Genomic DNA, 12,180 nt, shown 5'->3' on the forward strand with positions numbered 1-12,180 from the left:
TCTTCACCGGGAATCACAGCGCCTCTGGATTGCCGTTAATGGCAGGTATACCAGCGTAAGTGCCCATTAGAAAAAGCATCGCTTCCCTGAATGAAAAGAGCGGTTATTTCATTTACCTTTTGAAAAGCAAGCTAGGCGATCAAGTTGAAAGGGTTCCTAAGTTTAAGAAAAAGGATGTTGTCCCCAGCGTCCCAATTGGAAATATAGCCTGGGCTACTATCCATAATTTAGCAGACGGCTCCTGTCCTTTCCCTTCCCGCACCAGGCCAGAGCTCCCCCCATTCATATATCAAACCACACAAAGTAATGTATTTTGACAAGTAAATTGCTTGCCTCTTTGCTGATAGCGAATCACTTAAATAATGAATTCTTAGTAATAGCTGCAGAAATAATGCATACCTCGGAGTGACATGGAGGAGGGAGTTATTACGGATAGAGGACACACATTAGGGATCTTTCCTGAAATACCGGTGGATCTACAGAGAAGAAGTCTATGGCCACAGTGGGGATGTGGGAAACAAGACTAGTCTGTGATGATTTCAAAAAAGAAATAATGGATTACCAAAGTTATAAGCTTTTATCCTGAATGGAAGCTGAATTCCTGAAACATTCCTAGAGTGTGATTGATTAAATTACAGTGAAGGGGTAATTGCTAAAGCAGGTCTTTGCTATTCCGCCCATAGACAGGAAATGACATTTGTTCACAAGCGTTTGGCACATTAAAGCAACGATTTCTGTCTGCCGTTGAGTCGTGCTTCAGTGCAACATTTGACTGGACCCCCTTAGGTGTTGGCAGCTCTGATAGGGAAGGACATACTGATTACGCGGCTGATGACTCTGATCCTTATCTACAGCACAGCTTATGATGGTTAAAATCATTGGCAGGAAAGAGAAGAGCTGGCCTTGTGAAAAGATTTCAACTTTGAGAGACGCTGTTTGAAAGTATGAGGCGTAAACACAGATGGACCAAACTTTTCTCTTTTCATCCCATCACGTTGAGAATGTTCTTGTTTTGAGAGCTGATAAAACATCAACATACGCTTCCATCAATGTCCATTTGGCAGGTTCACAACAGGCGTATGGATGCAACCAATTTGGTACCGCAGTCCATATCCTTGAACTCTTTGAAGAGGGAGACTTTTGACACGGCATCAAAGACTTCTCAGAGAGACAGAGAAGAGTGAGGTGGCAAATTGCTGTATATTAGCCAACATGAAACAAGCCGGCAGATCCTCCATCATCATCATCAGCTGCCCAAGAGCCCCCTGGACTCGCAATGGGCTAATAATGATATAATATGGGTGATGACGCTGTTTGGCTGCACCTCGAAACTCGTTACAGTCACCCCAAACTTCCAGAATTCACTTCAACAACTTGTTTGTTTGGAACTCGTCGCATGCCTTCATTGGTATGTGGCTTTAATGGATTTCTTTACTTCTTTTGTTGAATTAGAAATAGGTGTGGTTGATTTTGCATCACTATTATCCACTTCTGGCTCATGATTTAATTCCAGATTAATCAAATGAAAGGAAAGAGCCATTAGTGAGTACAACGGCCACATTAAGCAAGTGGCATGATTATGAAAACCATAACCTCTAATCACTTTTTGTGTGAGGTTAATATGTTCTAACAATGGTGGTATTTTACACAATAGCACCTTCTTTAAATATGTATTGACTATATCAACATCCCATGCAGCATCAAATGCCTTAAGCCAGGGGTGTCCAAACTTTTTTCACCAAGGGCCACATACAGAAAAATGTACAGAGAGCTGGGCCCCTTACAGAGGTGAATGTTGCCTCATAAGTTAAGTTATAAGTCAGCAAAACAAATCAAATGTAGGTGAGTAATGCGCAATACTTGGAAATGCTTTAAGGGAAAAACAGCCTACATCCCGTCTCTCTTTAGGGTTTCATTTATTCTGTTGGCAGCTCATTCCTTAAAACAGAAGCCTCAGATTGCTGACATAAGAGTAAATATGAAGGTTACATTTCAAGCTTATTATGGAAATAAGTTATTGGGATTTGTTAGAACATTTTTTACATTTGAAATGACTAAATTTATTTGAAATTGGGCTCATTAACACATGAATACTGTGTCACATGTTTTAACATATATATTTGAGAAGTACAATATAATCCAAGCAAACGTTTTATTTGTGGGCCATATTCCATTACACTTTTAGAATTTGCTGAGGGCCGATTCAATATGGCCTGCGGGCCGCATTTGGCCCCAGGGCCGTAGTTTGGACACCCCTGCCTTAAGCCAACGCAGGATTGATGCAAGTGATATTATTGATTTCAAACAAAACAGCATTTCCTTCTGCCCACGCTGGGTCCCTCAGTTTAAGGCTTAAGAGAATGACATTTCTGCTCTACAGTCATAAGATATAACGTATTAGAGAATATTGTTGGGTGGCACAGACTGTCCTCTTGTTCCATTTCCCCGTGTAAGCATTACAGAAGCGGCTAAAAGGCTCAAAGATCTGGAGCTTGCTGACGCCGTATGTTCTGTCAGTAAGATTCTTAGTGGGAGAGCAGGAATATGAATAAACCAGGGCACTGCCATTTATCTCCTTACATGAACAATACAAGCTGTTTAGGATGAGCAGCTGTTGAGTAACACGTGTGTGAGGGAAAAGCAAAAGCATTCTGTAGAGGTCAGGTTGAAGTTTATGGTGCAAATAACTGGACTAAAGTGAGAGTCTTTCAAAAGTGTTCAATGAACTCGGATTGGCTTCATTGAGAGCTGTGCACATGTGGAATATACCAATAAAGCATGTGATTTTCTGTATAAAGCTGAGGTTAACCATTTATCTCTGGGCCTTCTGAATTATGTCATACATCCAGGTAAGTCTTATTTTTAGCTGTATTCCCCTAGTTTTATTACCCAAATGCCACATGCTTTAAGATTAGAGAATGGCTTCAGAGGAGAAAGTGTGTTAGCCGAGGTCACAGCACATTTGGATAAGAGTACTATTTGTACTTGTTGACTAAAATTGAAATGGCCTTGTTCTTTTTTGTTTCTACTGTGGTGTAAGAGGATTTAAATAATGTATTTGATTATATGTATTCCGTCAGCACTTGTTCCTTGATAAATGATTGCAGTATTATGTTGACAAAGAGAGTGACTCATGAGAGAGTTGGCAGTAGTGACCTGCCCTGTAGGTCATGTGCATGTGTACATAGCTCCCGCTGCACCCAGTTCGGAAAGAAAGTTGTAGTAGTTGGAGAGAATCTCAGCTGCTCCTCTTCATCCCACCAGGCTGAACATCAGTCTTTATCCCAGCGGACAGGAGGGCAGTGCTCAGGTGGAGCTGCCGGGTTAGTGGGAACAAAGGAGGAGACTCATTAAAAGTGATCCTCCTGTCCGGTGCAGCCTGATCACTTTCAGCCCCGTTATCCGCCAGGGTTCGCTTTGAAGGGGTGGATCTAATCTCAGACCGGGAACATTGTCATGGTCAACCTGGGTTACCCTGCTAATGAGTGGAAGGGCCGGCAGGAAGTTCACACTGCTGAGCCAGGATGCTCGACTGGCAACACCATGGGTCCATTTACTCTGTGTGTTAGTGAGGTACACCATTTTCTAATAAAATAAAAAACGTAGAAAATATTTGTCCTAAAAGTTAGAACCTAACGCAGTGAGATAAAACCAGTATTCAAGGGAGATCAATTCTTTGTTTTCCTTCAGTTTTTACTCATAACATGCTTATTTCTTCCTTATAAACCATTCAAACCTAAACCAGAGCAATGCTGAAATAGTTGAAGAAGCTTTTATTGCAGTGTGTAGATAGTTAGTTCTGTATTGATCCATTCTATTTAACCATAAACGTGCTTTAAGGAAAAGTTTTGCCGACATATTTGGAGGATATATCTCAGATTAGCTTGTGTAAAATCTACAACGGGAAACAAGATCAAAGGTATCAGTAAGTGGTCAAGTAGAATGAAAGGCTAAGGTTGAAAATTACCGGAACTTCTCTTTCAGTGATATGACCTCGATAAGAAAAACCCAATTAAAGCCGAACGCTCCTCAGGTTTGAAACTATTCCAAAAAGTGAATCCTTTCCACAGCCATTAATTTTCACATCAGGTGTCAGGGGTGTTATTCCTGTACCTGCTGCCTACACGTACCCCTGCAGTGCACTACTCCATATTTATTTTATTTTGTACCTGTGAGACAGCTTCAGGGCTTCCCTTTGTCTCCCCCAGCTCCCTGAAGAACAAGACAGACACTGCCATCTGTCCTCAGCGTTAGCTCGGCTGTATGTACAAAGAGGCCGCGGAGCATAAGTCACATTCCCAGAGGGAGCGGTGGGGGGAGAGAGAGAAACCAGGGATTAAAGCTCTGTGTAATGATGTGGGGGTAAGGAGTAGAGTATGATGGGAAGTGAAAACAAACGCGCTCTCTGCTCTGCCGAGAACAGACATAAATATACTGCCTTTCATCGTTTCATAGAGAACGAGCCCACATGCATCTTCTATATGGAGATCACACGCGTACGCAGCGCTCCGGGATAACAAGGCAACGTCGCAAACACTTTTAAACAACCAACAGCGATCCACACAGCGCTCATAAAATTGGGCGGAGATGATCAGAAGTGTTCTTGCTTACACTTGTTTCAAATACAAAAGATGCTCAGGGGGAAACAAAAAAGTGTGAATATTTTGAGAGAAAATCAAAGGAGTACATATATCTCATGGAGATGTTTCTATTGTTGAAGTAAAAGTATGGAAGTCATTACTCACCAGTTTGATAAACTAAGTGCCTGAGCACTGCTTGAACCCCACTCCTGCCTTGCTTAAATGTCTAACAAGTACAACAGCAGCCTGCTCAGCTTTACACTTTGATTAAAGCTAAGTGAGCGCTTGCTGTAATCCCCGAATCCTTTTTAGTCTCGGTAAGATTTAGGTGAGAACGATTTCCTCTCGGCAGTGAGATTTGTGGCTCGCTCGCTCTTTGTTTGAGGAGACATCTCAATGTTTATTCAATCATTCCTTACATGCTCTGCTGCTGGCATCTTTACTCAACACAGTGCTTTAAGAAATGTGCCCAATCACCCAAAGTTAAATACCGAGCTAACACCGGTGGAGCTACACTCTAATGTATGAGTGTTGTTTTTTCTCGTGGTGCGCAACCATTGTTGACTCACTCTCAAGTGTCACCATGGCAATACACCAATACTCCAGTGTAATGTTTACCAGTGGCACTTTTTCCTCTCCCTGAGAAACAGCTTGTTAATTACTTCGTAGCGCTAACATGACAGGAAGGCTAACAGTGCCTTTGGAAGGTTCAGAGATGGCCAGGCAGAGCCGTTTATTGGCTCGGAAGTGTGATTTATGATGCCTCATTGGGAGGACTAAATCATCCCTACTCGTGTGTGTCCCTCCACGGGAGAGCGGCTAAGGAGACAGTTAATAGAGTTTTAAAGTGTTTGGCGGGAATAACCAAGCCTGACTCGTTGATATTATTCTTACTCCAACCATTAAGCCATGCACCGCGAGGGAGGCCGTGATTAATTGGTGTGTGTGCCAAACGGGGGATTCATTTCCCAAAAGATTTAACAGCGTGAGTGGAAACACAGAGCTGTCATGTCTGTCCCCCAGACCCAAACCCTGCGGTGTCTCCCTGCGCCTCCTCAAAGAAGCAGGTCAGTGATGAGAGATCCGCTCCAGTGGAATCATAACACTGTGGCTTTATGTCATTTGAAACTGAGCGGGCTACAGTGAATCCCTTATGGTCTGTTTGTTAAATCTTGCACGAAAAGACTAAACAAAAAAGTGGATAAGGCATTGGTATGCTGGTTGAGGGTTGTCTGTAAACGAAGAAGGGAATGCAGCTATGATTCCTGCTCTGTCTGAATGATTTCATTTTAAGAAAGTTAGTTTTTTTGCCTTTTCCTGCAAATAAAATAGACCGAATAGAAATTCAAGCGACCGATCGTTTTAGACTGGAGACAATACACTGGCTCTGTAGCAATGAGCTAAGCGTCTGCTTCACGTGTGTTGCTTTACTTTGCTCTTTATACTCCATTTCCCGCTGACGTTTTGGCCCCACCTCACATTTAATTTGAGCAAAAACACAAAAAATGTAAATGTAAAACTCTTCTCTTTTGTCAATAGGGTTCAGTCAAGTTCCTTATACTGCTGTTTGAATAATCCCTTTGGAATTAACTTCATCCAATGGGATTATTTGCCTCAGTTGCACCTAAAAGGAAATACAAACCTCTATCCTGTTATCCTGGTGGGTTTTTGTGTGTATGGGACTTGCATGACCCTTGATGACCCTTGATGACCCTTGTACTACCTTGTGTTTTTGGGATGATTCAATAATCTTGTTAACATGCTGAGAGGAACTGCTCTGCAGAGTCAGAGCTGAGCTTGCAGACCTTTGCCAGGATACCGTATGCAACGTCACTAGGGGCCATTCTTCTTGGCAAAATTATGGAATTGCATTGAACTGAGGACACTTCTTCAAGATTGGGTAAGGGATGAATAATTTAACACCTTATGATTAATCCAGTGGTAAAAAGCCCTGCTGAAATATGGCGTCTCTGAAGGCAACTTGAACCCTCAAGAAAGACGGATGTGGAGGTTTGTCATTCGGTTTTCTAAGGGAAATTTCATCTCGGGCACGACATAAATCTTACTGGCAGGCGAAAAGTACAATACGTTCATCATGAATATGTCTATATCACACACAATTATAGCTGAATTGTCCATGCTCCCAAAAAGCAACATGTAAACTAAATGCAAATCAAATCCTGGAGCTCGGATTGGTCCAATGTTTAATCCTGTTGTTGATACAGACTTCGAAGCGACTTTGAGGATGAGCTTACAGGGTTTGCTGTGAGTTAAAGAGTCATACTGTCAGTTATACGTGTAGCTTACTGAGAAACTTCCAAAACATTTTGAACATTTGCAGGATTACAGCATTAAACTGCCTATGTGTGTTCCTGGATGTGTGTGTGTGTGTTTGTGTCACAGGAATTAGACGGAGCACGACAGGAAGAGGGTGCAAGCAGCTTTGCTTTCTCTGATAAATATAGATAGCACTAAGGGCAACAGTGTATTGCTTCACACAGTGAAAAACACAACCCGAATCAATTTCACAATTAGTCAGTTCAGTGTTTTAATTAAAAAAACAACAGTCGCCTTTGAAGAAATCAATTCCAACTAAAGAGGCAAAAGAGAGAATTCCCCTGCCAGTTTAGCATCCCGCAGCTCCGTCAATTCAAAGACATGCATAGAGATGCTTTTGGGCCTTTCCTTTGTATCAGTGCAGCATTAAACTACATTTTAACCCATACAGAGGTGTGTGTAGAGACCATTTTTGTCAGTTTTATTTGAGAACCGACAGTTAAGAGAATCTGGAAACACGAGGAGCAGGGTGTCAAAAAGTCCACCGACAGTTTTGTCATTATCATATTCTTTACATGAGTTGAAAGGAAAGGATTTTCATATATCTGCTGGAGAAGTACTAATATTTTGTCATAGACTACGATATTATATATTTTTTAGTGAACATCTTTTTTGTTTGCAGCAACATTTACAGTATCAATCATCATATCTGAATACATCTCTGTGCTTTTACTTCAAATACATATGCATCTAATCCTATTTTTATGAATTACTTTTGGCTTTAGCCAGCGACCGATTAAAAATCCATGTAAAGCCCACTTCTAAACTTCTAAGCTCACATTAAACGTGTCTGTAAATAGTTTAATAATCATCATTTTTCATTTGTTTCTTTCTATATTAAACATTTTTACATTTCAATTTCAACTTTGGCCACTTGGGGGCAGTGTAAACAACTTTTCAACACACATTGACATATTATCACATTATATATGTTATATTTAAATCAAAAGGAACTCCCTCTTAGCTCTGTCTATTGTCTGAACCGACTCCTGAAGGAAATACCCTGCTGCTAAATGCTTCACTTCATTCACCAGCTGGTTGCCAACTGTGTGCCGTTTGCTGCTGAGCAGGTCGTGGTGTTTGTTTTTTTTGCCGGCTGCATCTAGAAATGTGATGAGGATGGTGAGAGTGAATAGATACTGTTAAAAAACAGTTTTTGAAGCAGTATGGTGGTTATAAATACACATATCATTACTAGATTAAACATATTCCATGTTAACATTGTGACGGATATTTGTTCTGAGGCTTTGGTTCCCACAGTTATTGATCTGCCAGCTTTAATTTCCCTCCACGTTTATCCCCTGCACTTGAGTAACTACATACCCTCTCTCCACCGCCGTATGCCCGTGCATCCTGTCAGCCTGCTTCTCGGACGGAAAAACAAACTCCACCCTTGCTCACACATGTCTGGCATGTCAAATGACAGCTGTGAATTCTCACCCTTTTTTCTCATGATCGCTTTCCTCCGCGTTTGACGGGGCTCGAGTCTCGGCGGCTCACCTCGATGTGTGGTTTAGTGAGGGGAAAGGCTTGAAACTTCAAACAGAGCTAGTCTCCGGCGCAGTGATAAACCCTGCCTGACGAAAGACCGGAGCTTCAGAGAAGAGGAGGTGATGAGCTTAACTTGGGGGATTTAGCAGCTCCGTCTCTCCCTTGCCGCGTTTTGTCGAACACAGTGTAGCCTTCATGCCTGATTGTTATTCCGAGAAACGGGAGAGTAATGACACTTGTCTTTGATCCTTGGAAAATCTTTACATGGGAGAGAATTATATGTAGAAAGTAAAACATTCAGATATAGAATAAAATAGAATGTAAACTCATTGTAGATTTCTCATATCCGTATTCCAATAATAAATGAAGACTTACAATTTTAACAAAACTAACCATTATCAATCAACTCTAACAAGTACAGTTTTTGGAGAGGTATTTGGTCTTACTGTCTGCTGTCACTGTCCCAGACTATGTAAAATGTTTACTACCACCATCTACTGTTCACTTGGAGGAGTTGACTTTTTAAACCAGAAAGCAGTTTATTTAAACACCTCCATCAGGAAGGAGAATACCTAAAGATGGGGTGCAATTGTAATTGCTCGGGATAGGGGAAAAAAAGATTGATTTCCAACAGCATAGTTTGGAACATTTACTTTCAAAGTGTAAACACTGGTGGTCTGTATCAGACTGAAGCCCTGAGAGGCATTTAATCCAAGGATCCACGTCATCATTTATTTTTGTGTTTACTCCGTTCTAAAGAATCTGAAGAATGTGTTTTGATCCCTTTCATACAGATGAAACGGGTTACAATCAGTGTCTTCAAAGAATTCCTGGCTTGGTGTTGTAAGTCAGTCCATTATAGAAGAGCACAAGACTTTGCAAAGAAATGCATTTGAAAGCTTAAGTGAATGTAGACATACTTAAATCTTTTAAATGTGCTGTTTGTAGAATTTTAAGTTGGTAAATGTTGGACTTTTAGCAGCCTCAATGGTCTAGTTGTTTTATTTGCAGTTGTGATCTGAATTATAGGAAGCTGCTGGGTCGCACAGAGAATGGCACATTAAGTGAGAACAGAAGTCTGTGCAGAACAAGGTACCATACTATGTGTGAAAGTCCTACATTTCAGAAACGGTAACAACTATAACTCTCACATATGGACGAAAATGTATTTTTGTTGTATTTGGATGGATAATTAGGAAATTAGGAAAGATTTAGGGTCAATAAGTGGGCCCGATTGACCTAAAGCAGTGATGGGCAGAAAAAGGAGATGGATATTTAGCTGGAATTTAATTTTAGTGACTGCAGGCCAGAGCAACTCTTTGTCATGGCCCCTGGTCCCCTGGGAGCCCTTTGACTCTGGCCTCATAAGTGCCCCACAGAGACCTCTCTGTCAGTCACCGAGACCCCGACCTCTGATTGGATCAAAGATTGATTACACCCTATTCATGCAGCGTCATCATTGGAGGACAGAAAGGCCCGCACCACAGGTCAGTGGGGCCTTGTAATCAGTGCCAAGGCAGCGGTGACTGGACGCCGTGGTGGTAGGAAAATCACTGCTCTGATTTCAGCGCAGACTCATACAGAGTGTCGTTATATGAAATCAAAATCTGCCACGTCCTCGCCGCAAACAAAGTTAATTGCAGAGCGAAGGATTCGGTTTGTAAAAGCTTTGACTGATTCCCAGTCAGCCTTTGATTAATCTCTGGCAAATGCAGAGAAAAAAAACCCATCCTGTAACCCTAATCCTCATTAATCTTGAGACACATTATGATTCATGTGCAAAACATAAGCTTGATGCTCATTTGGTCAACAACTCACAAAAAAAGATTTGACTGCTCAGTCTCATTTCCGTGAAAGCACATATTAAAAAAAGACGAAGTGGTTAATGCCCCCCCATCACAAGACTTTGTCAATTTGATCACTTTTAGAATATGAAAAAGGGTATTTTGATGATAAAACCCCAGCAGCCATCTGTTGGAGTAATGAAATGGCCTGTGCTGGCAGAAGATCTGGATGACCTCTCGCCTTCCACAGACAGCATATGCCGCGCCGCTGAGTCGAAGGCACAACCTTTCCAGCGCCGACGACCATCCACAACCGCATAATCATCAAAACCTCATCTGCTACATTCATAAATCCGGTATGGATTCTTGAGGATTTGCAAAGCAGAGCACACCATATGCTGCCATTCTGTACACGCATGTTCTTGTGAACAAAGACGAGGGAAATTGATTGAAACAACGGATTGCTGGTTTCATTTGTAAGACCTGCAAATACACCGGGAAACAACAAATGTTCCGCTCGCTCTGTTTTTTCTGGGAGGTATTAAGGGTTGGAGATGGAGCAATAACTCACAAGTGCTAAGACTCCCCGTACCCAAGCTACCAATTCTCCCCGCATTGTGGGATTAACAAACTCCACTCCTTGCCGAGCAACACGGGCCAACGCATCATTGTTACTTTCCGTGCTTCCTGCCACTCGCACAACTGTGACTCTCTAATACTTCAAACGGCTGCCAGACTTAAACTCATTCTGGATGCTGGCTTTAAAGTGCTAATGGGCTGGATATTAGCGATGTAGTAAAGCGTGTGTGTGTGTGTGGTAGAGGAAGGCTTGTTTGACTTTATGTGGTGCTACCCTCGGTGTGTGTGAGGCTGGCTGAGATGCTGTTGCACCAAGCAGAGGCAGTTTCAAGGATTACTGTCGGGGCGGAAAAGAGGCAATTAATCTCTGTCTTCAGAATGGGATACAGCTGAGCTTCAAGGCCTTTTAGGATCTTTTGGAAAATTATAAGCTTCTGTTTACTAATTTACCCATGTGGTCATATTGACGAAGGGAATGTGTGGCAGACATAATGGGTGAGAGTGCAGATATGGGTTATTCAAAAGCAGGTTTACTCGACCCATTTTTTTCTCAATCAAGCATGCATGAGAGAGGTTGTTTGATTTTGTTTTCAATTACACCCAGTTCCCAGGCGGTGAGGCGCACTATCAGTTGGGACAGGATGTTTGATCAGAACTAAGCTCTGCTGACATTTTGATTTTTTTCCCCTCGCGTCCTTGTCCCCCCGCTCTGTTGTCAGGTCAGAACCAGAAGAGCTCATAATGTCTGCATGAGGTGTACAACAAACCCAGTGCCAGGAAAGATGTGTGTTTTTTTTCCCACAACTGAACTTTAAAAAGGTGTTTCTAACTTTCATGAAATACAATAAATGTGCCGTCAGGGAGGTCAAGTCTGGGAGAGTTTCCAGCACTGTACCTGCCTGACACCAATGAGCAAAACAAAGCCCGAATGTAGCTGTACATCATTTCCCCCCCGGCTGCAGAATTCAGCCTGATCAGACCTGGCATCTTACCTTCAGGAGCTCCACAACGCTTTTCTCCATCTGTCCGTGCAGATATAACTCCATATATGTGCCTGAAAACACAAACGACAAGACAAACAAACATAAAAATATGAAGCTTGAGCTCCTGTTGAACTTGTTGGTCTTCTTATTAAACTAAGAACAAAATATGTAATGTAGTAATGTTATCCAATGGTCATTTCAATTCAAACTTGATTTGAATTCACATCACTCTTTGTGCAAAAACAGAAATATGATAACACATATCTTCCATTGTTGTCAATTTAGCTAAATATATTCAATAGAATGCTATACGTTGGGATCTACTAACCCATCACATCAAACTGCACTTTGCCATTAGCTTTTGCACGTCATAGCAGCTGGCAGAGCTGTATAAGAGGATGATATTGGTGTCATTGGACTTCCTTT

The sequence above is a fragment of the Eleginops maclovinus genome, chromosome 21 (genome assembly GCF_036324505.1).
Source record: "Eleginops maclovinus isolate JMC-PN-2008 ecotype Puerto Natales chromosome 21, JC_Emac_rtc_rv5, whole genome shotgun sequence".
In the NCBI taxonomy this organism is placed as follows: domain Eukaryota; kingdom Metazoa; phylum Chordata; class Actinopteri; order Perciformes; family Eleginopidae; genus Eleginops; species Eleginops maclovinus.